Source organism: Chrysoperla carnea, chromosome 1, assembly GCF_905475395.1.
Source record: "Chrysoperla carnea chromosome 1, inChrCarn1.1, whole genome shotgun sequence".
Classification (NCBI taxonomy): Eukaryota; Metazoa; Arthropoda; class Insecta; order Neuroptera; family Chrysopidae; genus Chrysoperla; species Chrysoperla carnea.
In genome coordinates this window covers 105,916,908-105,943,475 of record NC_058337.1, presented here as the reverse complement: position 1 = coordinate 105,943,475, position 26,568 = coordinate 105,916,908, and the positions used below count along the sequence as shown (strand labels likewise).

At 28.2% G+C, this 26,568-nt stretch overlaps 1 protein-coding gene across 2 annotated transcripts in view; it reads right to left on the bottom strand.

Moving 5' to 3' along the window:
- The window catches only part of LOC123290787, a 479,121-nt gene that overhangs the window by 100,940 nt on the left and 351,613 nt on the right, over positions 1–26,568 (bottom strand). The window lies entirely within an intron of this gene.

Below are 26,568 nucleotides of genomic sequence, written 5' to 3'. Positions count from 1 at the left end.
ATAATCAATATATGTAAACAAATACAGAATGTTCCATTAAAAAGTAGCACGTATTATAAGACCATGCCTAAGTTCCTATTTATAGAACATTTTAGCACATAAAGAATCATTCCTCCTGAAGTATCAATGGTAAATTTGGTGATAATGAAAATTTAAGCGCTAATCGCTGACCAAGTGTTCAAGTATTGGATTTATAACAAATGAGCTTTTTTTCTACAGGTAAAAATTGTGGTGTTATTGTTTTTTTTTGTTTTTTTTTTTCATTCACAAGTTCACTGTTATACCTTAATAAGCTCGATTCGTAGGAAATTTCGTAGTAGGATACCCGTGGCTAAAAACAGGCTGGAGAAATAATATATAAGTGATTTTCGTTATTTTTATTTATAAGCAATTTTAAAGTTTATAAATATAATATAAAAATTACATTATTAACAATTGAACAATTGAATCTTAATATTATGTATCTATCCAGTTTTTATCCCTTAACGGTACATTTAAGTCATGGTAGGTCATGAGTTTATTTTTCTCTATTAGCCAGTACGATAAACTTTAAAATGAAAGGTAAATTTAAAATTCAAAGAGATCTCGTGGACAGGAAAAAACAGACTAGAGAAATAATATACAGTTTGGCAACCATCTTGTTAGCTATTCATAATATATTAAGTAAGAAGAATATAATATATATAGTAAGACGTTCTTATGCATAAAACAAAGAAAACGACACAGGCGTGTTATGTAGCAATCACATAGCCAGGCAGGTTTGGTGTGTCTATTGATAGCGATCATGCTTAATTCAAGGTACTGGGTCCTATGTGGTATGATTGCTGTCAATAGACATACCAAATCTGACTTTCTATGTGGTTGCTATTTAACACGGATGGGTTGCTTTCTTTGTTTTATGTATAAGAACGTAATACTTCATATATTATACCCTTCTTACTTCATATATTCTAATTGGCTAAGGAGATGATTGCCAAACTGTATGAGATAACTGTTTACTGATGCGTTATGTGTTATACCATATTTCAGTCTTAAGCATACATATTTTGTCCTTAGATCATATAAGCTTATACCCTCGGATTACCAACCAAAATTTTCTTCAAAATTTCTTCTAAAGCCAACAATTTTTTTTGAAAAAAAAATTATGGTTTCAGTTGGTCATTGCTATGTTTAGTTTAACTCAGATCTCGAAATGTTCTAGGAATTTTTCATGAATTATATAGCCTTATTTACGTCAAATTAAGATTAATTAATTTCTTCTCTAATAAGATGCTAATGCTCGACAATAAAAAAAAAAAAGATTTATGACAAGGAAATAAAAGCCAATACAAAAGGAATGTCGGAAAGACCGCTTTCCTGTATCATAGGATAGATTCAAATGTAACAAGAGCATTCTGTATACGAATCAGACACAAACAAAAATAATATTTTTATATAAATGTGTGTCATCTCGTTCACATATGAGTGTCATATATGTCACACTTGTCACTGGTATAACGTGTGAGATAAATATGTATTGTGTTGCTACACACTCCCACACTATTATTATATAAAAAAAATAACTCCTGAGCAGCAAGGCTCCATCACTAAGATCATATTTTTTCCGTCACAATAGATGCTTCTTATAAATTAGATGGTTTTTATTGAATTTTCTTTTCTTTTCATGCGGTCCAAGAACCCACTGAAATATTAAAAAAAAAATTTGTTTTTTCTGTTATATTGAAGAAAACCATCAGTAATCATGGTATTTGTGTTTGTAAAGAATATGTGCCATGATTTACTAGATTCCGTATGATTCTAAGAGGGTGGCAAGCAATTTTTGATTGCAAAATGCACACATCTACTTTATCCTTATGTTATAGTGATCAAACTTATGCCAAACTGTAGAATTCAAAGTATTATTCAAGCAAAGCAAAGATTGCCTGAAAAAAAGACCCCAGCTGCTGCAATTACGACTTTTATATCGAAAAATCTACACACTTACATGGGCGAAACTAAACGCTAAAAATTCAATTTCAGTTTATCCTGCTTGATGGGTCAATGTATAGCTTCTGGGGTGCTATTCAGAAAACCTGCGTTCAAAACTCAATACAGTCAAAATCTATAATTAAATTTTTATAATAGTTTTTATAGCCAAGTTTATTATTAAATAAAAAAAAACTCGGTTTTTCCAAAGTTTTAAGTTTTCACTACTGTGGACAGTCCCCATGACAAACTAGGATTTTTTTATTTATAATAATATTTGAAGTATTACCCGAGAACAATAGCCATTTTTTTTTCTTTGGAATTACTCAAATCTTGCAAATAAAACTCGTGCTCGCCTCAACTTGTATCAATCGTGTGGGCGTCAAGGATCGCACCAGACCTTACCCACGATATTTTTTTTTGTCTGATTAAGAATTTATCTTTTTTTTTTGTCTCAGATCACCTTCAAGGGCTGGAATTGTGTCAACCTATTTAGATCACCTACAAGTGCTGAAATTTTGTAGCCTTCACTTTATCGGCCTATAATTCCAAGAATAATTTTTTTTTTACAACTTTTTTTTCTTATTTTTTAATAATGATCAAATGGTTTTTATTTTTTTTAAATCTTACTTTGAAAATAAAGCAAGCCTAAAATTTAAGCTTCTTGACCAGAACATCGCCTCAAACGTTAAAAAAGTGGTTTTTCCTCTGATAATATAATAAATTGACTCAAAATCTCATAAGGTGTGTTCTAAGGGCCTATAAAACGGATTTATAGCCCATCATCACTATTTCTCCTTGATCGTCGATTCAGTACATAAGTATATATTTTCGGAGAAAATATACGACTTAAAAACACAAGCTTTTATAAAATATCTTTTGAATGTGATGGTTTGTGTTTTGTTTTGTTCGATACACATACTGTTTGTAGTGTTACAATTATTTTATATGTGACATGACGTCAATGTTACATTATGTGTCGTAGTGCTACGCGACTATTTGTGTGTTTTTTAAAAGATGAATGTGTATACTGTTACATTACTTTACAAGTACCAAATGTTTAAGCTGGATTTTAACTTGTATATTGGTTACATCTAGATTATAGGAATGTATGTTTGATTCCAGATTTATGTGTTTTATTGAAGTACGAGCAGCGGGGTAAAGTACACTAAGGGTAGAAATTTTTTATAAACATTTCGACTTTAATGATGAATTTAGACGAAAAGTATGAATACAAATTTTCGATATGAGGCTTAATTTTCAAAATTCGGAGCACTGAGTAATTATACCGACCCCGAGCTTTGTTTTTGCGAAAACCATATGTCAAATAGATAGGAATGTACAGACGCCAAAAGAAAAAAATACCGTAAGTAAACATAAGTTAAAATTTTGATTTTCGGTGTATCATTATATATATTTCCTAATTAAAGTTACTTAATTAAGATTACTAGACAATATATTTGTCAATATTCAGTTTACGCTGTATGTATCATATTAAAAATCATCAATTATAATCAAGAGACCATGATGTAAATAACTATCGTATCCTTGATCAAAAGTAAACAAAAACAAAAAGTCATATATATTTCTATTGCAAAGTTAACATAAATAATTAACAATGCGTCCCATTTTTAATGCCTTTCAGAATATAATTACACCTTATTAAAAAATACAACATCAAAAAAACCCAACAAACAAAGAACCAATAAATGGAGCATAGAGATATGATAATGTTTATCAGTACAGGCCAATAAATTATTATGACATTTACAATCGAGAAATTTTTTTTTCTCATTCATATCTCCATCTATATATGTAGCCGCAAATAGTTGTGTTGTTGGTCCTTTTTACGGTTGTAGTAAAAAAACCTCGACAACAATAATAACAATATTTGTACAAGAGTTTATTATTAACGCGCTCGAATGCGAATTATCAAAATTCAAATTACTGGGTCTTAGTTTTTTTGTTGTTAACCTCTAACGTGTTATTCAAAATCTAATAGAGTCTGAAAATTTAGGTTAACTATGGTTGTTTTTGAATATTCAAGGAAATCAAAACTTGAACAATCGTTTCTCTTTTATTTGAAATTGCTATTGTATAAAAATATTTGTACGTAAGTCAAACGCATATAATTTTGTAAAATCATCGAAAAGGTGAGTAAAAGCCCTTGTAACAAGTATTTCTTATTTCGAATTTAGTGATTCCTTAGTAACTGAGCTCATGCATATAGGAAAAATAGGGGACAGATCGCAAAAGTGAAGGATTCTTAAAGAACATAAACTTAATTATGTTCAAAATTAAAATAATGTATCAGCATTCCAAAATTTATATCATCATCATAAATAAGATTTTTAAGGGTCGATGAATTATCAAAAATTATTTTATTTTTTGTGTCATTTATTCGCTTTCATTGAGGGCAGCACAACCCCCTTATCAACACAGAAAAGTTAATCCAAATTGAAATTTTCATCATATCTTAACATTTCATGGTCAGGACAATGTAAGTGTGTGTGTGTGTGTGTGTGTGTGTGTGTGTGTGTGTGTGTGTTCGGAGACATTTTTTCATTCACGATTTCTCGTTAATGGAAGGTGAAAGCGATATTTGATTTGCTCCCATCGTTGTGGAGTATCTAGATGCCTTGAAAAGACGGTCAAAAGCGGTTCTTAGAAATTGGAGCGTTGAGGGAGGAGTAAAAAAAAACTTTTCTGTTAATATTAAGAAAATGTAAATTTTGATCATTAGCAAAGTTGTATAAAATCGATTGAGCAATTATTTATCCTCTGATTTTTATTTCTGTTAAACTAATATTTATAGAAATATTTTTGATTATTGATTTTATGAATATGTATACCTGGCATTTGTTAATATTTTCCAAGTGTGATCAAATTCACGTGACCAACTGGTTTAATTTCTTTTAGTCTAATTTGTTGACAATATCTGGTCTAAAAAATTTAGAAATATTAAAAATGCAAATTTCTATGTGCAGCAGATATGAAAAAAAAAAATGATAGTTTAAAATTGGTATTTAAGTTGCTCTTTTTATTCATAGCTTGATGAAGTATCAATAGAATATGATACGTTCGCGTTGCTTGTAGGCTTACGTATATTTTATGGTGAGACTATTTGTTTCATGGCTCATGTGCCACCATCGGTTTCAATAGTTTATTTATAAACTTAAATTACAATAATAAACCAGTAAAAAACTTGGTCCTTTACGCCTCTCCGCTCCTCTACAACATCACAAATTTGATTTATAACTAAGTGAAACACGTATAAATGCGTACATAAATATTTTATCAATGTTGAATGTAATTTATGACTATTTATATAAATTTTTGCGTTTTTGTGAAAATTTTAGTTTATTGGAATAATAAATTTAGTGAATACATTTTTATTTTTAATATCGATTATTATTATTTTTATATAAACATTTATTTACCAACCATATAAGTTATAGAGGTAGGTAGGTATTTAAAAAATATTACTGATAGATATGTAAATTTATTTTTATTTATGATTCGTCGAATTGTATATTACATATATTGGATTATCAGGAAATTTATTGTGATGGGATGGTATAGATGTATAAGCTAAATGTGGATTCATCGATAATTATTTGACACCAGAGCTTTATGTGCACCTTGTGGCACCTGTCGAAAAATATTTAGTGGTATAAATAGAAAGACTGTAATTTTATTTTATATTAATCTGAAAAAACTTTAAAAGACCATACCCATATTTACATCATATTGTAAATATGGTTCAAATTCAGGCACGAAATCATACAAAACATTTAGGAGATATCATCTCAAATTCCAATGAATTATAGTTGAAAGACATTTTATTAATTTTTCAAAGTATTTACTATACTGTCACAACAGTGTATTTTCGGTAGCGCAAAATAAATTATGAAATTTGATAAAATTATAATTTATGTAGAAATATACTTAAAACTTTGATATTCATAAGTCATAAAAACACAATATTGTTTTATTATATTAAAATTAAAAGTTATTTTTTAAAATCTGTATATCACGTGGCCTACAACATTCGCCGCCATGATGTTCCATCATATAGGCAAAAATAATATGCACTAATTACTAATTTGTTGATGTCTTTCAAAGTAATTGTAGGTTATTTTACCATAAACTTTATTTATTCATATAATAATTACATACACGACCATTGTTTTTACCAATATTACGTCACAAAAATTGCTGACAGCGTTTTTGCGAGAATAAAAGAGGTTTATTGAAGTACTTTTTCAAACATTTTTACAATACCATAGAATTGTAGCATTCTCACCGTACATGCGTTTTATTTAAGGAGTTTCTTTTGTAATGACACACACTTCATTAATATAATTTTATGGATAGGCTTATAAGTATAAAATTTATATGATTTGTATTATCAATTACATGCAAACAATTGAAAAATAGTTCCATAAGAGAGCAGTATTGCGATGTTGTCCACTTCACTGTCTTTCTATATATGATATTACAGTGAGTCGGATATGGTGGTCGACCATAAAGATTTTTTCTAAAAGAACGAAATTTAGTCTGACATCTAAGGTAGTTGTTCGAATAACAAAAATTGAACGTTGCTTATATGGAAACGATATATATGAAAATACATTTATGGGTGCTGTTGAAATAACAGATTAGTTTCCTAAGGACAGTCAATGTGAACGGTGGATACTATAGTACACTGCTAAGAACAGTTGTTGAATCATTGTTATATTTGAAAATCAAGATTATACATTTATTTTGTGAGGAATAATTGTGTACCTTTGTATGCTTGCAACACACATTAAAATATATTAAATTTTTCAAAGAATTCACCTAGTTGTGTTTTTATTGTGTCGAACCTACGGGGCGTAGTAAATTACAATATGCATGAGCAGTCGACGTGAAGTCGAAGACCTACCAATCCCTTGGCTAGTATATAATGAGTATAGCAATTATTGTTTTCCTTCAGTTTTATTCTCCAAGTATAATATATAATATTTTTTATAGAATACAATAATATAATAATTGAATATTAAAATGCCTTTTTGTCCCTTCTCTAAGTATAATATAATGCTTGAAACTAATTAGAGAATTTAATTAAGTTAAAATATAAAATGTGAAACTAACTGGAAATAACCTGATAAATGAACGATAAACTATAATATTGTGTATACTAAAGGCTTTTGTTTTAATATAGTTAAATATATACTGGTCTATGACACTGTACACCGCGTTGCTTTATTTTCTATAATATTAGTTTATATTTTCTATGAATAGTTTTCCAAAAAGTTTTCTTTCGAAATAATTTCTTGTCGATGAAATTACGATTAATAAACTTTAATTTCGCTACTACGAAGACATTTTGTCAGCTTTAGGATTCAAACGAATAATTGAAATACAATGTGTTGGGAAGAGATAAATAATAAAAATATAATCATTTTTATTACGTGAATTTATCTCTTATCTTATCTTTATGCTTAAGTGCGTTTTTAATTTGACTGAAGTAATTATTTTTAACATTTTTAAGTTGTTTGCATTTGCTTGAATTAGTCGCTAACGTTGTGAACAACTGTTACTTCACTTCCACTCACCCCAACTTTGAAATTTCAAATGGCACTTCCTACTTTATGATACTTCATTTTAATGATAAAAGATAATGAAATCGATCGATTGGTTCTTAACGTAGACTACACATGAGATGGAGGGTTTGAAATCAATCTTCTGGGTAGTCTATTATAAAAACCAATCGATCGATTTTATTTTTTTTATCATGGTTAACGAGAGAATTGTATACCCTTTCAAATGAGATATCACAAAGCAGATAGTGACATTTGAAATTTCAAAAATGGGATGGGTGGAGTGAAGGAATGGAACCTAAAATTTCTAGGAAGCATTTTTGAACTTTCCACTCGATATCAAAATCGATGTGTTTTTACTCAAAACAATAATCACATCAAGTCAAGAGTTATTAATGGTGGAAACTTTGGAAATGATCACACTGTATAATAAAAGCAGTTATTTTCACATGAGAATGGAATGATAAAAATATAAAAACTAAATTGTATTCAACATTACAATACTTCGAATGCTATAGTTAGTTATATAAGTAGTATTCGATATGAATATTGAAATTCAATTAACCTCATTTAATATCAAATCAGGAGACATGATGAAGAAAGAACAAAATTATAGTTTTGAAGAGGTTTTATTTATTAAAATTTATGTAAGTCAAGTTGCCGGTGGAGATGGATACATGGATGATTTCCTTTTAACACAGTTCCATTCATTGATTATTGAATACCATTCGAAATAGTATAATTATAGGAGAGTAAACATTTTACTAAATTAAATTCTTTATCAACTTCTCTTTATAGGACGAATGGGGAGGAAATATTTGAAATGAGTTATCTGACGAAGGCTGGTATATGTTTTTTTAAATCAATTCATAAAAGCAGTGTATTGATTTCTATAACCCCAACTTAAGGGAATTGGAACATCCGAGATTCAAATATCAGCGACTGAATTTCGAACAATATGTCAGTTGTTGCTCTCGAGTTGATTAAATAATCAGATTAGGTTCAATGATTACATCATCAGTTTTGAAAATTACAAGTTTTAAAATGCCGGTCAACAGACACCCCGTGCTTTTAAAGTTTCGGGCCAAAATTATATTCTTTCGTTACCCATCCATCTTTCTGTTAAAGTTTCTAAAAAAAAGAAACGATATCCAAGGCCATCCAAGGCCATTTCTTGTGTTTTAAGAATTCTTGCTCCTTCAAATTACATATTGATCTTAATCCTTAATCCTCAGAGCACTTTATGATTAGATGGTTCTATTCTGTCCCTATTCAGGACTGCTCTCCTAGGATACTATTCCACAGAAATGCAACGAAGGAAGCTTCTAAGCAATACGCAAATATGTATCTTTACAATAGAGTCGTTGAATTCATAAGGTTTTGCATTAATGATTAAACATTGTGAATTGTTAAAACTATCAAATTCGCCACTGATATCAAACCTATACCAAAATTTTGCTCGTAATATCAATATTTTTAAGCGTTAAAAACTTGGGACTAAACTTTGCATACCTATATATACATGGTTTAAAAATAAAGCTTAAAAATAAACAAACAATAAAAAAAGCTTTCCGTCCTTTCTATTTTATTTGACAAATATACATAAAAATAAAAGTTTGTTGTAGAATCGTTTGAAGATTGCGTACAGTTTATGAAGGTATGCCGTTTGAAAACAGATTGCATTTCTTATAACTGTATGTACAAAAAACAGAGGCAGTTATTTTTCAGATAAATATAGCGACTATAACTTTGTTGGCGACGCTCTTAGACATCATTAAAGCACGTCGAATATAAACATTAAAGTATCAAAAAATATAATTTCTAGCTCGGCCTAATGGCAAAATCATTTTCTTGTATTATTAATAGTAAGTACGTCCGTAATATATTTCGGATGCAATGCAGTCATCATCAGTATGAATTAACACTAACCGTTATTATTTTTTTTAGAGACATGATGACGATTGGAAAATTCATACTGACGATAAATATATTATAGTTCACAAATTATATTTACAATACAAAAATTTGATCCAGGAGTATTACTGATTTTAAAATTTTACGTCAAATTTAGTTCAATATATAAAATTTCACGATCATGGCAATGAAACACGTATCTGATCTTCTCCACCCTGGTGAAACCACTTCTTTGAATTTGTCGCAATCTAAAACAATATTTGTTTTGCTTTGAAGTGTTTGTACAGTTTAAGAAAATACATGATGTATAAGCAACGAAATATAATTTTGTATTTACAAAACTTGATAAAGATAAAGGAAATTTATAAAACTTCTATTATATATTCGAAAATAACGAGTAACTTAGAATTATTATTATTTTATGTATTATATGTATACATACAAGCAGCTTAAATAAATACCAAGTTATTGGATGAAGCCCGTTGCAACTAGTACATTTTAATATTCTATTTCTAATATTACTCTCAAAATATAATTGGAAAATAAGAAATCCATAGTTGATAAATGTAAGTTTTATACAAGCCGTGGAGTGGGTCTGGTACGACCCATGAGCTCCACACTCTTTTTTACAGAACTCGACCAAATGAACCGTAAAGATAAGTATGTTAAAAATTTCGATTTCGAAAATCAGACTCTTTACAATAACTTCCTGTACTGGGAAGTTAATAATTTGCTTCGGTTACAAACTTTATCCTGCCTAATTGCGCAAATGATACACCATATTTCGATGATTTCTACTGAAATTTACTAAATAACTGTTAACCATTGTAAGCTATTTACGTTTAAAAATAAAACTATACTTTTGGTATCAAAATATCAGTCCGGCATTTAAATTCCATCTATGAATTTTCAGCCTTTAGATTTCAATCCTTTTTATGGATATTTCTAATTTAAGGATAGTGGACATAGAATGTTTAATGAACAAATCTTTGGAATTATATTATAGTACAATTTCATTATATCTATTGTTTCCAATGTTTTTTTTATCAGTTGATAAGTCAGTTGTACGTTTGAAAATAGCTAGAAACTTTATTATACAAATTAGGAGAGTTTGAAAAATAATGGAAGTTGATTTGTGCATTAAATGGTTTTGTGTATTAAATGGCCTTATGAGACAAAATTTTCGTTGAGATACATATGAACTTAGCCTAATATAAATGTTTCTGTTTTATAGATTTGTAGAAGAAAGTATACAAGTTCCGTATAAAATTGTGTCGCTTTTAGATGTTTCGTTAAGATAATTACTAGTTTTTATTCAGTACAAATAAAGAATATATACCCCGAGAGATTATAGACATCAGAATTTTGCATTTCAAGAATTAAAATATATCCTTAATTGTTGATAAGAATTGACTTGACTTGACCATTAACGTTTTTTGAAAATCGTGTGTCTATTTGATTAAAAAACAACAGAAAATAAAGACGAAACTTCGTGAAGATTGTTGGAAACTTTCTGTAGAAATTAATTTATTCAATTTAAAAAGATATGCCATGTGTATTCGCTTCAATTCTATATAATAATTATCAGAGTAGAAAACATAAAGATATTTCGAAATTATAATTTACAAATGAGTGAGAAATTTGAAATTATCAGTTTTAGTTTTTAATTGTTCATGATGAAAGTTTGTGTTAGTTATTCCTCGAATTACATTTCAATAAATTGCTTTTGTTTTCTACGACATTTGTTCAAAAATACATCAGTTCGTTTTAATTAGACAAAATCGAAGAACCATATTGAATAGGATAAAATTCCTTTGGTATGACTATAGCAGCATTCATGTAGATTAACATGATATCAGAAATGCTACATGCAAATAATGTGTACCTAAGAAGTATGACAGTTTTAATCTTATTTACTTGTCAATGAAATTTCTTTTAGCAATTTTGTCCACATATTATAGATTTTAATTTAAAAAATAAATTATAATCTGTGATTTTGTCGAATTATGAAATTTTGCTTTCGAAATTTTGAACAAACCAGCTGCTAGATTGTCTTGTAATAAACTGTAAATCTTTACTTTTACGAATAAAATACCACTTAAAATTAAACAAAAGTCTAATGAGGAAATTTCCCATTTATGGAATGGAATCATTGAAATAAATTTAAAAAACGACCCTTTGTAATAGCATCAGTATATAAAAACACAAACAACGAAACTAAAGAAAATTATTTTTTCATTAAAAGAATATTGAACCGTGTCAAATTTAAAGACGACCCATTTTTGTTTATTAAATTCACAAACAAACAAAAATTTAATACTCACGAGACATCAATAAACCAATGATAGAAATAAAATAAAAAAACAAAAATAAAAAAATTCTTCGTTAAATAAGGACAAAAAATACGTAATATTTTCTTTCCTCTACATAGTTATAGAGCTAGAAGAATTATTTAACAGTTATTTCCGAACAGTGAATGATGGAGGTCGCGAGCGAAGATTTATTTTTGAGCTTCTAAAGATTTTGAATAAGTTGGACATACAGTGCCAAATACATTTGTTTTGCGCACAAATGATAACAATCTTGCAAAAAAACATCCTAAGGCCGAACGGAATGCGGAAAAAATTTAAGAAGCCAACAATAATTTTAAGATTATGTGATGAATATTTATTGAGGGCGGTATTGAAACAAGAAAAGCAATTGAATAAAAATGTAAATATCATTTTGTCCGTCACAAGAAAGAACGAGAACCACATTACCCATCCGAAAATAATTTAAAAGTTTTAATTTCCAACGTGCCGAACAACAGGCTCTGGATTTCCAGACCTCTTGAAGAAAAAGCGCGACCTGTACAACGGCCTCTCAAATTAACAGACTTTTTGAAATGTCTAAAAATGTCTAAAATGCTTAAAAGAAAATGAATCTAGACCAAAATTTACAATATCCGTTAAGTACCAATATCAGTGAAGAGGAAGATGATTTCTTTTTTGACGAACACGAACTATAAAATTTCAAAAGTTTTTCCCTCTGTTTATTTTTTTTAAGTAATATAAGTAAAAACTCCCTAAAGATAAAAAAATAAATATATATCTACCTATATTCTAAAGTCGGCAAAGAAAATTGTATTTTTTGAAATTTTATATACATGAAAAAGAAAAATTCATTTAATTTGATGGAAATAATGATCATATAAGGTAGATAGTTTTTCGCGTGCTATGAATTTATTTCAGAAAAGAAAATTGCTATTATTTACGTTAGAAATTTGGATCAAACCATTTAATAAATTTTTTTTTATGAGAATGTGCTTTTTGCATAGAAATGTGGATCATTATTTTTTGTTATTTAAAGGTAAATAAACTTGCGGGTGATACCAAAGACAAGACTTTTAGTAAGACTTCTTGTACTAATATTTTTCTATTCTCGAATCTACAAGATTGAAATTTTTTTTTACAAAATTGGTTTGGTCATCACTTTTCAATCAATTTTGTCATATTAAATCAGCAACTACTAAAGCCGGAACATAAATTTTCTAGAACCTGATTTTTAAGTTATTTCAGTTGATTAGAAAGGTGAGCAAACAAAAAATTTTGTCCAGCTTTCGATCAAAGCTTTGATTATCATGATTGGTCCGCAAAATTCATATCAAGCTCTGTAAACTTCTGAGCTATTTTAAACTCGTTCGAAATATAGTTACCAATGGTGTTTGACGGCAATGATATTCTGAGAAGAGATTGGATTTTGGTTAGATGGAGATGGCAGCTCTCAAATTGGCCATTGGCGGACATTAAATTAAGGATATATGCAAAGATTGAATAATACTAAGGATTTCAATAAAATTTTATAAATAACTTTTGATAAACAAAGTTTCCAAAAATCACAAAAAATTCCTAGGTCATCGATTTTTTTATTATTATTTTATCGTTCAAAGTTGCCTGAAAAATGATGAATCACACTCTAGAGAGTGTGATAAAAAAACTATCTAAAATATTAAGACAATCTTATAGTTTATAATAATACCATAAAAATATAAGGTTGCCGATGATGTAAAAACAAAATTTTAATTTAATTAGGAGTTCATCGAAGATCCATCATTTGATGAATAGAGACGATTATAGTTAGAGTATTGATGATTGAAGAGCGATATCTATATTATAAAATTTATAAGCATCACTTGCACACGATATATTATATATTTTTGTAGTTGCGTGGTATTGTATAGCTAAAAATAACTCATTACTTGACTACAAAGCATGTATTTGGTTTATATGTATGTACCGCGCAATAAACCAAAACTTTTTTAACAATATTTTAGGTTTACAATCACCTTAAGTGTAAAGTAAGTTTTGAGTTAAAACTGGTATACACTTATTCCAGAAATATATTATAGCAAAATTATTCTTTTACACACTTTGGGAATTCAAACGGCATAAATAATTCCATTTCACATGAAATATACCTTTCAAAAATATATTTATTTTAAACTTTCGAATAAAGTACATACAAGTGGTTTGAGATATAAATTTTATATTAACTTTTGTATAACACAGGAAGGTAAAACTGATACAAATGTATAAACATTTTAAAACTTTTGTTAAAAAAAAAACTTTATTTACAAATATCATAATAATGTTTGCATGCATATGACATTCCCACATATGTAAACGGTTTTCCATTAAGATTGTCTGAGCTTTAAACTTACATTTAACCAGTTGTAAATGATATATGCTAAACAACGAATGCGCATTATTGAACTTTTTTTTTGACAAAATGGGTGTTCAGTTAAAGCTGTACTACATACTCTTACTTGTGTATGTATTACATGATTTTCCTTGACTCTGATAGGCAATATGAGTGAAATAATCAATGCTTCGTAAAAATTCGAATCAAAGTTGTAAAAATTCGAGGTTCTAAAAGTGACCTTAAGAGTTAGTACTTATTAAAGTTATGTCAGATTCATGGATGATATCCAAGTCACCGAAAATTGGATTATTCATAAAAAGCCATTCGCAGCAAGGCTGCGGTTGCCACTTTTCAAGTATTATATATAACACAAAATAGTATAAAATACTCTTTCAAATAAAATAAAATATAAGGAAGGTACCTCAATAACTTGATTAATTTTAAATTATCGTTCGAACATTCTTAGTGGAAAACCCTTCGCATACAATATCTTACTTTAAAACATATGTGATTCTTATATGAATATATCGATTATCTGCTTATAAAGTAGGAAAAACTAAAATTTTCTTACCCCATTTTTTTATGAATGATGAGTTTAAAACTTTAAAGTTATCTTTGCATTTTTACATCTCTGAACAAAGTAGAGGAAGTATTGATATCGCAAATAAGTGTGAGTTTTCCCAGAATCAATTGTGGGATGTACCTCGAAAATTGCAATTTCTTTTCCGTTTTACTAAAATGACTTTTCCATTTTTTATTTTATGATCTTGTTGTTAGAAAAAAAAACGGATATCCATAAATTTCTAGCTTGTGAACACAATCAACAATTTTTCGGGACTCGTGAAAGAGGACATCCCGCTACCAAGAATTTTCTTAAGTAAAAAGTTGTTTATAGGGACATAAATAACACCCATACACACACTTTCAAAGTTGAGGTAATTACAAAATATTTTAGGCATGTGTTTATGGATTGTTACGTTTCCATTGAGAATCACTGACGACGTCAGGCGTCAATATGGGAGTCGAGTCATAAGCACGCTAAAATATTTAAAAAGCAGCAGTGGTCTAAGGATTGAGTAGACCATTAACATAGTTAAATATGAATGACAACTAAGTTTATTAATACATTTGAACAGTATTGTTGTAAGATACTATGGTTTCTTAATATCCATCTATTTATTCAACGGCTGCCAAAAACCCAGCTTAACCATGTTTTCGTGGTTCTATTTTAATTCTCCGATTATTGCATGGCAAAATTGATTTTCTCAACAAGAAAGTAGAACTCAATTTTATAAATTTTTTAAGAAATCTGAAGAGCTATCAAGAAATATATCAATATTGAATCGCTTATTCTTCAGCTATGTTGACTGTTCAAGTTCTGTGAAATAATAATACTATATAAAAGTATATTATACTAGTATATTTATTTTCAAAAGATCTTTTGAAAGTCTGTATATAAATATTTTTACAAATAAAATATTTGTACTATTTATATACAAAGGTATCTTTTACAGACTGTTTCTTGGTATTTGTATACAGACAGGTAGCTTGATTTTTATAAAATTAGAAGAGGGAATTCACTCAGGTTTATTTGAAATGGGAAAATAAATACACATTTTTCAAATATATTTTTTCAATATAAATGTGTACATTCGTTTAAATAAATAACTATACGGTCAGTTGAAATCTCTAAGCAAAATATTTTACAGTTCATGTTTCGGTACAAGAGCCGACTGGGTTTTCATAGTTTATTTAAAATGGCTTAGTTTCGAATTTTTCTTTTCTCATTGAATTTAGGTAGGGATAAAGGATGTTTTGCGCATGAGAGGCGCGCTAGTTAAGTAACCAATATCTGCCTGGCAAATTAAAATTGCTACTATTCTATAATCTGTCAGCACTCGCGATATGAGCATTTTAATCTCTTAATTAAGCATTTTTAATCTCTCGCTTAATTAAAACATAAAAAAATTTTTATTTTTCAAATGCTATATCGTGTTGAAAATTTTTCTGTCTTCATATAATTTTGAGAAGTGAAACAAGCAAATAAAGAACTATAACAAAAGCAACAACTTTTGACAAGAACATTGGTTTTTGAAAACCAAGAATCCGAATGGAAAAAATCTACGCAGAATTTGCCTATTGAGCTTACTTCTTTCTTGGAAAAGTGTTTTCCAAAAAGTTGTTTCATCTATTCATTTACTCAATTATGCTTCGTCATTCAGTTGTGGATTTTCCTGGAGAAATTATGGTGAAGTTAGAATTATCAAAGCTGATATATATGAATATTTAGAAAAACGGAAAAAGTATCCTATAAAAAACGGAAAATGTATTTAACAAAAATTTTCTTCTCGTTTATAAAAGGAAAAAATGCTTTTGTTATTATTACAGACTTCTTGTAAAACAAAAACATTAATAGACATAATAAAGGTAAAATATAATATTAAAGTAAAATTCAAAGTATGTGAAAATTGAAAATTGTAATTATTTAGCTGTCAGTATTAAAAACATTGAAATAAATTACTTAAAAAGAAAATGCTTTGTTTATATTTACCGAGGATTTAAATAATATGGAAGGTACAGTTAGTTTTTATGCAAATGTCATTTTTTGTCACAAATTAGGTTTGTTTATTCATGGACAGAAAAAAAATTATTGAAATTGATTATGAACTTAATATAAAAAGACAATTTGAATCCAAATTAAGAACAAACAATAATTAATATAAAACAGGGTGTCTGTTTACCTACTCGCTTATAGTTTCTGTTTTGTGAAACTTATATTAATAATATTTTCAACATTGTGATACGTTTTTATCTCTGAAAAGTTACAAAGCTGCAGAAAAATAACGCTTAAAAATTTTTGAAAAAGTCAATACAATACTTTTGGTGGGAGCGCAAATAAATTTATTGTAAAACTAAAAGTGGATATAGTGTGCTACTTAATTGCGCTTCCACCACTTTTTTAACTGTGTGTAAAAAACTTATTTACTTTAAACTAAATCATTTGTATAAATGTGTAAAAGAGAAGAAGTATGATCCAAAAGTGAAGATGAATATGCATTTAGTAGACTTGATGAAGCTTGCACTTGTCTGGATATGAATACATTCTCGTTCCAACTTCAAAATTTGATGAACTTTGTATCTTTTAATAATTAAAAGTAAAAGAGTATAATATGCATTTTGTATATTATTTTATTTGAAAATGTTTGGCAAATTAAATTGTAAATTAAACATCTCTTGAGACACTTAACTGATGCCTATGAAGAATTTTAATTACTTACGCTCTGTTATACTCATAATGTCTAATATTATTTCATTTATTTCAATGTATTTTGCTATAAAATGACACTAAAAGAGTTTCAAACCCAAAAGGAAATATCATGAATTTTTCATGAATAATGGACATCTAAGATTGATTTTGAAAGTGGGTAATAATTTTCAAAGTAGGTAATAGAAAGTCTGTTGTCGACATCAAATGATTTTCTTCAGAGATTACTTGTAAAAATGGATGGAGGGATCGAAATGCTCAAAATGAATAAGTCTATTAAAAAAAATAAAAAGAAATTAATATCGAGTCGGATTAAATCCTTTTTTCTTTTTTTTTTTTTTTTGTAAGAAAATAAAAATTTTAATCTAATTTGCGATGATTCTTTTAAAAAGTTGGATGTAAGATTTTTACTTTGTGTGATATTCTTGAATTGTGTTTTCATGTAGTACTTTTTTTAGTTGTGAAAACAACACAAAATATGGTGTCTATATGAATATACAAAAGTTAATTATTAATATTTCATAAAATGACAGTTTCACGTAAAAACATGTTATTTATGTACTTAGTTCTTGATTGGAGATATAAGGTGGGTTTTGGACTTTTTCCTTAAATTTAAACCGAATTCAAAAAACCAAGGAAGTAATTAGTAAAATTTAACATAACTCATTTTCGCTTGTCATGGTAAGAATTTGTTGTCATTGTATTTTTGTTTTGTAAAATAACTGAATTTTACAAAATGAATGTAGACCAAAATGGTTGGAATTGGGTTTGGTATGTGTTTGTATTTGGTATGAAGTATTTCACAAGTAATTATACTACAAAGCAATAATCCGATATATTACACATTCTATGTGTATGCATATAAAGTTTATATTAATAATAATACCAGCATTGTAATCATATGTAGGTTTATATACAGGATGATTTAAATGTGGTAAAATAGCCTAGCACAAATTAAAAAAAAAAAAAAACCTTGAAAAGAAAATAGAAAACCTGAAATCAAGATGTATGTGAATGTTCCATAACAAATACTTTCCGATTGCCGTGTGAGAGACCCTATTCCTCTTTCTTATTTTTAACTTAAGTGGTGTAAGATGGGAGGATAAATGTTCGCCATTTACCTATATTTCAACCCTTTTCCGATACTAACCCTTAAGTCTATTATTTTCCAGTACTAAGCCATACAAGATAATTCATGCAGTATTGCAGAAGCAACCAAGTCTTGAAAAACATTCTTTCTAGTGTTACATTAAAACCTGTGAATATCCCATTAGTACAAACAAGTTTTATTTAAATTCCAACTTTCTGAAAAGATAATAAATTGTGACACCCAGACTTTAATGGTGTTAAGTTTAAGATTTATGAAAATAAGAGGAGAAAGTCATTCAATTTAGTCAATAATTGGAATGTTCAAAGCTCTAATTATGCTCTCCAGTATTAAAATCGTATGATTTCTAGAATCTTTTTTTTTCATTTTTCCAAGTTCTCTACATAAAAATACTATTTCTGGTTCCCCTCTGTATTTTTTAATACATTATTATTCTGTTATATAATCGTAGTGCTACGTTGTTGTAGGATTACATTTAGGATTATATAATGGCTACTACAACAGCACTAGCCTACACAGTAGGTAGTTATTTCTATTTATCTAAATGAGTGTTATCCTTTGCAATAATGGTATAATACTTAATATCTGGTAACATATTAAGTAGGTAAAGACCCTACTGAATAACAGATCTACTCAATGTTTTCAATGCTTTTATACACAGGATAATGCTGAAAATAAATTTGAATATTTGAATGGGGTCTGAGAAAAAACACGTAATTTCAAGAAATAAAGTAAAAATTATTTAACATACTTTAAGCTGGAAGTAGTTAATTTTTCTGAAAAGAATAGATTCAACATTCTATGGCTAATAATTTTTGAATTTTGCGAGATACGTACAAGCGTTATGTTATATTGATATTACCATTGAAATTTCAAAGGTGACATTTTTTTTATGATTTCTATTTTTCTTGTATTTTAGGGGTAAAAATTCTGAAAGAAATTTTAGATTCAAAAAACGCGAGGATGTCAAGTTATTCACCACTGTAAGTAAAGTCATTCGCAACTGTAGAAAATTAAATAACGATACTTCTCGATGACAATGAAAAAGGGCACTATAGTTGAGTTTCAACAAAGGATTCTGTGGTCTCCCGAGTTATTAAACCTCAAAGATACAAAGACCGCCAAAGATTATTTCACCCATCACGTATTTTCTCCTTTAATTTCTACAACACGTGTTTTAAACCAGCGAATTCAAGTTCCTTCTTCACGTATATTACCTGCTCGACTAAAGTTAAATATAATGTGTTCTAAGACATTTACGAAAAACAGTTCTAATCCTAAAATTATATTTGATAAACGTTGTAGTACAAGATGTGCGGTGCCGTATATTTTACAGAAGTATTTAGAACTATCTAATTGCAAAAATGAATTTGACAATGGCGAAAATAATCGGTCAGTTCTTTATGAGCCGTATCTTCCACAGCTTGTAAATTTCTTAAGAGCTTGGGGCTAGATCTTTGATCAATAACACACAAACTATATTTCTTAGTAATAATACATTAACTTTAAGACTTATTGTTTCTCAATTATCGTAAGGTTATAGTTATATCTCTATCTTAAATCTGGTATTTGCATAAATTCCATATCGATGAGTACATGTATATTATACATAAGATGCTTATATGGCGACAACCTACACTAGATTGTAATTAACTTCTTAATTAAATTATGAGATACTAATCTTGATCAGATATTGTTCCCAGGAATTGACCTATTAATTAACTAGTATACTCATTAGAGATTTAATAAAAATTGTGTTTTTTTTTAAGTATCGTTTATAATATTTGGGTTAAGAATCTATAATTATTTGGATTTAGAAAACATAAAAAATATAACTACTACTTGTCCGGGAGCTACATGGAAAAAATCCATTCGTGGAAATTTTAACATGAGTGTAGAACTTCGTCCTTCCTTTTGGAGGAAGATGTATGTCCAGAAAGGAAAATTTTATGAGGATTATTCAGCACCTATCTGTTCATGTTTCACGATGTGTCCATGCCGAAGAAGTATTCCCCGATTTCAAGGTACACAATCGAGCCTAGATGCAAAGCAGTACATAGAATGATCTCTTTGACTCCATGTCTTTTCACACACTATTTATAAAAATTAATTTTTGTGAGGAAATATATAATCAATATGAATCGATGATTGATACATCTCTCCTATTCAAAGTATTTTAGTAAACTTTCCAATGTAAATGAATTTATAATGTTGAAATCCTCCCACACATGTATAAATCCTACGCTTTTTAACACTTCTTAGTGTAAATCAAATTTAAATATAATCAGATTTTCAAAGTTTAAATTTAAAACACCAGTCAGTAAAATTGTTATTGCAGACATTAAATAACGACATTATTGTAATCTAATTTATGTATTGTTAGTAAATATATTGAATAAATCAATTTGAATATAAAATTTATGGTTTAACATTTTAATAGTGTGTAGGCAAATTGCATATAATTTAGTTCAGATCTACTATAATATTATGCATATACAGTGTCTACAAAACATCGGACCTTAAATTCGAAGACAAAAAATCACGAATCCATAGAAAACGCTGCATAGAAAATCGGGTCAATTTTGGGTCCAGTATGCATCATCGGCAAATATTTATGAAAAATACATCATTAGAAATTATCGAGTGGTTAAATCATGCCTATTTCGGTGTTCTATTTCACCAAACTCAGACAGTTTTCGATCGCCCTTTCTGGCTTCAATTTGATAAATACCCGTTTTTTGTTTACGAAGCTATTTGAGTAAAAAATCCAAAAACAGTTTTAAGAGTTTTCGTAGACAAAAACTAGTAGGTAACACTAAATACAATTGTGCCACACACTAATTTCTTTCCAAACTTTTTTTGTGATTTTCGTGATTTTCGATTCTCAATTTTGAAGGAGTAAAAATGTTGTGATGTTGACAAAGGGGGTTAATATTTCTAAGTTGAAGTGAATTTTAAATGAATTTTGGAATCTACCCTCACAAAACTTGATAAAAAATCATATTCATAATTAAAAGTCCCATGTTTTCCATAAAAAAGGTGCATAAAAATAAAGCTTTGTCTATAGATTACATGATAGCTCCAGAAAGCATTATATGCCATATATCATTTTTGACAAGAAAATTTATTCAAAACTACATTAGAAAACGAAACAATATAGTATTTTCCATTTTCTTAACAATAACCCTTTTCTTTTTACAGCCTGTAAATAATATCCAAAGAGCTTTAGTATAAAATATTTGAGATAAATACTTCTTTACATATATGATTATATCCCATCCATATAATACAATAAAGAGCTATTAAATATACTATCCACGCTTAAACATATTATTTTGTATATATGAGTATGTTATAGACCGCTAAGCTACACCCGCAAATACAGTGTATATTTTTTGTGTCCTCTGTGTTCGTTCTCTTTCCTAGGCCTGTAAGTAGAATAAGTAGAATACCGTAAAAAAGGCATACATCTCTAATGTGAGTCTAGCAGACAAATTTTGGCCTACTTTTGCCCAGAAAACTTTGACCGCAAGTTTATAAAAACTATTTAAAAAAAAGGTTTATTCGAAAAAGGTGAATCTCAGTTAAAAAAAGTGAACCCAATGAAAAAATAGTTTTTAATTTTGTTTCTTTTCTGTCCAGAAAAACTTACTTTGCAAATTTATACGAAACTGTAAAAAAAAAAAATCAAAAGTTGCCCACATCCAGAATTTTCTAGTGTGAAGGTCTGTCATTGTTTTATTCGCCACCAATATTTATTTTTTTTTTTTGTAAAGTTATTGTAAGACATAGAAACATGTGCAAATTGTCAATAATGATAAAATCATCAATTAATAGGCGTCGGCTTGTTGTCTATTATATTGAGGATAAAAAATAAAGGACTTGCTTGTGAAGCTTGTTGTATGCTAAAGGACTTGTCTGTTATTTCTATGCTGTGCTATCCTAAGCTATGTGTTATTATTATAATAGAGAAGCATGACTAGACTAATAAATTACGTATTAGTTTTAAGTATTTATAATTTGAAAATCGTTTTTGGCATATTTAAATATAAATTTTAATAACAAAACACAATGCGACTATGATGATAAATAAAAAACATTTTAAACAACTTTATAAAACGTTTGATGAATTTTAATTTAGTCAATGGTGGTGTTTTTATTTTGTATACTTGGGCTAGTTTAAGGTTATTCGTACTCTCTTCTTTATTCAAGTTTAGTATAATATTGAAGATTATTTATGAGACATGATCTTACCCAGCCGTTTAATCGTGGGAATCGAAGGATAATGTATGCTTACAATTAAAAGCATCGATTAAGCTTGATAAACAAAAAATATATTGACAAAACGTCGCAAAACGATGAATATTTTTTAATTATAAAAATTTTTCTAATTTTTTGCGACTAAACTACTAATTGTAGATAATATTTTTGGTTTGAAATGTTTTGTACAAATTAAAGATCCTAATATACCAATTAAAGTGAAAAATATGGAATTTTAACAGAAATAAACACCATACCAGGAAAAAATTCTAACATTACCTACACCGTAAAAAATTTTCTTAACATGGTAGCAAGTAAATTATTTCTTGGGGCAAGAAAATTTTAAATTTTATTATTAGCGAATTAATAGCCAATAATTAGTTTTATTTTAAATTCCACTCCAAGTTTTAAATTGATTAGCTTCCGGTTCTTTCTTTTTCTAATAAGAAAATATTGACATCCTGATTGTTAATTTTTGGTTCTCGAAAAACGACCATCAACTCTTATTGAATTTGACGAAAATATCATGTGTTGAAACCAAATTAAAAACTAAAATACAATACACCAAGATCATGAAACATAGAGTGATGATATCTTATGACTTTAAGGACAAGCTCTGTCCCAAAATATCAACGGTGGGCGAATTGATTTTAAATCAAGTCCACATTTTTTTATATACAGAACTGATGTAGTAAAATTTAAAAAAAAAGTCATTTCAAACAATTTTTCTATCTGTAATGGATAAGTGTGTTACGTGTAAAAAAAAATGCCTATAAAAACCGAATAAACTTAATAATAGAAAATATTTTTGTTATTAAATTTTTGAAGGATTTTTTGGGCATATATTTACATAAAAATATATTATATAATTTCCTTAGGGATTATGACGTATGTGTGTTTATGTGGTTTAATATTCTGTATTTTTTATTTTTGAAAGTATAGTACTCGCAGGTGAAATTGGAACAGAATAAAAATTAATTTAAGATTCTAGTGAAGTGTTACAACGAGATCATTTCTTGTGAATGCAGAGTACTTCCTATAAAAGCAAAAGTTTTTCAAATCACGAAAAAAGGATACTGACAAATTTTTTTTTTAAATCTATGTCCATACTATATATAATTTGAAGATTGGTTACAGTAGTTTTGCACACACAGATACTTTTTTACTTTTAGATATATGCTATCGAAACGGTTAAGTTTTACGTGGTACTAAAATGAATTTACTAAAGCTAAAAGTTGTTATACAGATTGTATATTGCATATAAATAACAGTTGTGATTGTCAGTCAGTGATGTGCTAGAACAGGACTGGTCAGTCAGTCCTTATTTATGAACCATAAATAAATCAGATTTATTTATGATTTACGAGGTATTTAAATAAATTTACTAAAGTTGAAAATTGTTATACAGCTTGAATATATTGCATATAGATAACAGATATATGACAGTCAGTTAAATGTTAGAACAGGGCTGGTCAGTTTGCCGTTATTTATTTACAATAAATAAATAATATTCATTTATGATTTTCGTGATATTTAAATGGTTATACAGCTTATATATTGCGTTTGGTTTTTCAACTCGTATTTTATCTTATTAAAATTTATATTAATGAACAGTTTATAACCCATAAAGTATTACATGGTATGATTATTATGTTATGTTTAATATTAATATTATAATAATCCATGATACTTTGAAATTGGCACGTGTCAGTCTAAAAATATACACGTGATAGCTTGTATGATTATATTCATTTATTTTGTATTATTAGATTATTATTACATTTACATAGTTTATTTAATTAACATGTTGTTGAAGTAAGTAGGGAAGAGCCTTGTACCTTGATGATAACGTACAAGATGGCAAGCAATCGAAGAAGCAGTTGTCCATTTGATAAAGTATATAAATATTTTACTGTCTAGTGTCATAAAACACATTTTGTCAAAATCATTACTTACTGGTCGGTAATTTGCTACGACTAATTTTAGTTTCAAACATAGTATCATGCATCTGGAGTCAACACAACGTCCTGTACCAGCAATCATATATTGAAAATACTTAATGCTACAAGTACTTTGCTCTGTGTAAAAGATCAACAAGTTGTGTGATATTAGTGGAAAAAATAACTTCCGAGTTGATGAAAAATCAGTCAGATCGTTACTGTATAGTCAGAGAACATAATTCCTGTAAATGAAGCATCTTTCAACTACATATCTCCTTTAGTGTTGTTTTTTAGGCTATCCGTAAATATTACATGTTGGAATTTGTAAATCATTTTACATCATGGTCTTGTACTACGGATCACACATTAATAAAACTGTATACTTTTATTTTATATCTCTTGAAAACACAGTTTGTAAGATTTGTAATGCTAGTAAGACTATTACCATTGTTACATTTTAAAAATGGCTTTTAAAATTGTTTATATGCCAATTTTGATACAAGGTACGTGAACTTCTTTACACGTGTAGAAGAAGTATCCAATCCTGAAACTCAATTAAAGACCTGTACGCTTATCAGAGAATTGGACAAAGAATTAATGAAAGATTCATGAGTAGACACTGTTAAAAACGAATGCATAGGAATTCTATGAATGAGAATTGGGAAATATAAAGAAAAGGAAAGAAACAAGTATTGTGTTGGATATTACCTACTTTTAAGATACGAGAGCTCCCAATGTTGCCCTGATTGAATTTTAAGACGCCTGAATTTCAATCAAATGTAAGGTATATTTAAACTTCCCTCTTTGGAGCTAAACAATGTCTGTTTGAATGCGCTGTATAGAAGTAAACAAACCGAATAAAATCCGGAACTAAATAAATCAATTGAATTACATACTTTCGCTTTTCAATGGACTACTGACATAAATAAATTATTCAAAATATAAGACTCTTATCCATCGTTATTTTGGTTTCATAATAGTTTGCTTTTTCTTGTTATTTGAATCGATATATTATATTCTTATGTTGTCAATACATAATAATAACATGATATTTGTTTAACCTATATTTTCAATCATTTTTATTGCGATTATAACAAAAAAAAGTATATATATTGAAAAAATAAACGAAATCGAATCATATAGATGAATTTAGTTTGATAGGTTTGTTTTGACTTATAAATAAAAAACTGTTTATTTATGATTTAAAAGTCCGTATTCATCTTTACACCGTTAAATTTACAATATTTGTTTTTATTTACTAATTGACTGTCTCTGAAATGTGTTCAAAAACACAAAGCTTTCATTTGATTGTATTTTTGTTCAATGAACTTCATTTAACGAAAATGATGGCGGGCTACAAGGTAAAGAAATAATTGAAATCGGAGAAAACTTCCATGTCATTATGCCATGTGTGAACACTTACGTTCAGATAAAAACGTTATCCAAGTGAAAACAAACTAAGCTTTAATGTGGGTGTTTTATTTGGAATAATATTTAATATGAAAAAATAATATTTTTTTGCCAATACAGAGCTATTCAAAAATTTTGAAGTACATATTTTTCAAAACAATAATAATTTAAAACTGAAATTATTCTAAAGAAGTTAACAATTCATGAAAAGGAATGAAGTGTAGATTTTTTATGTCAGAAAAGGTTGTCTATAATGATTCCCCTGAGAAAAAAATATAATTTATAGCCAAACTATTCGGCATATGTACAACGTCGAAATATTCTTGAGTTATTCAAATGTTACAATATTGTCATGTCAATTTCGTTTGATCTGTTCAAATTTGGAGAGCTATTCAATATATCTCAAAAGTTATCGCTTCGACCGACTTTGTAAGAATTGTG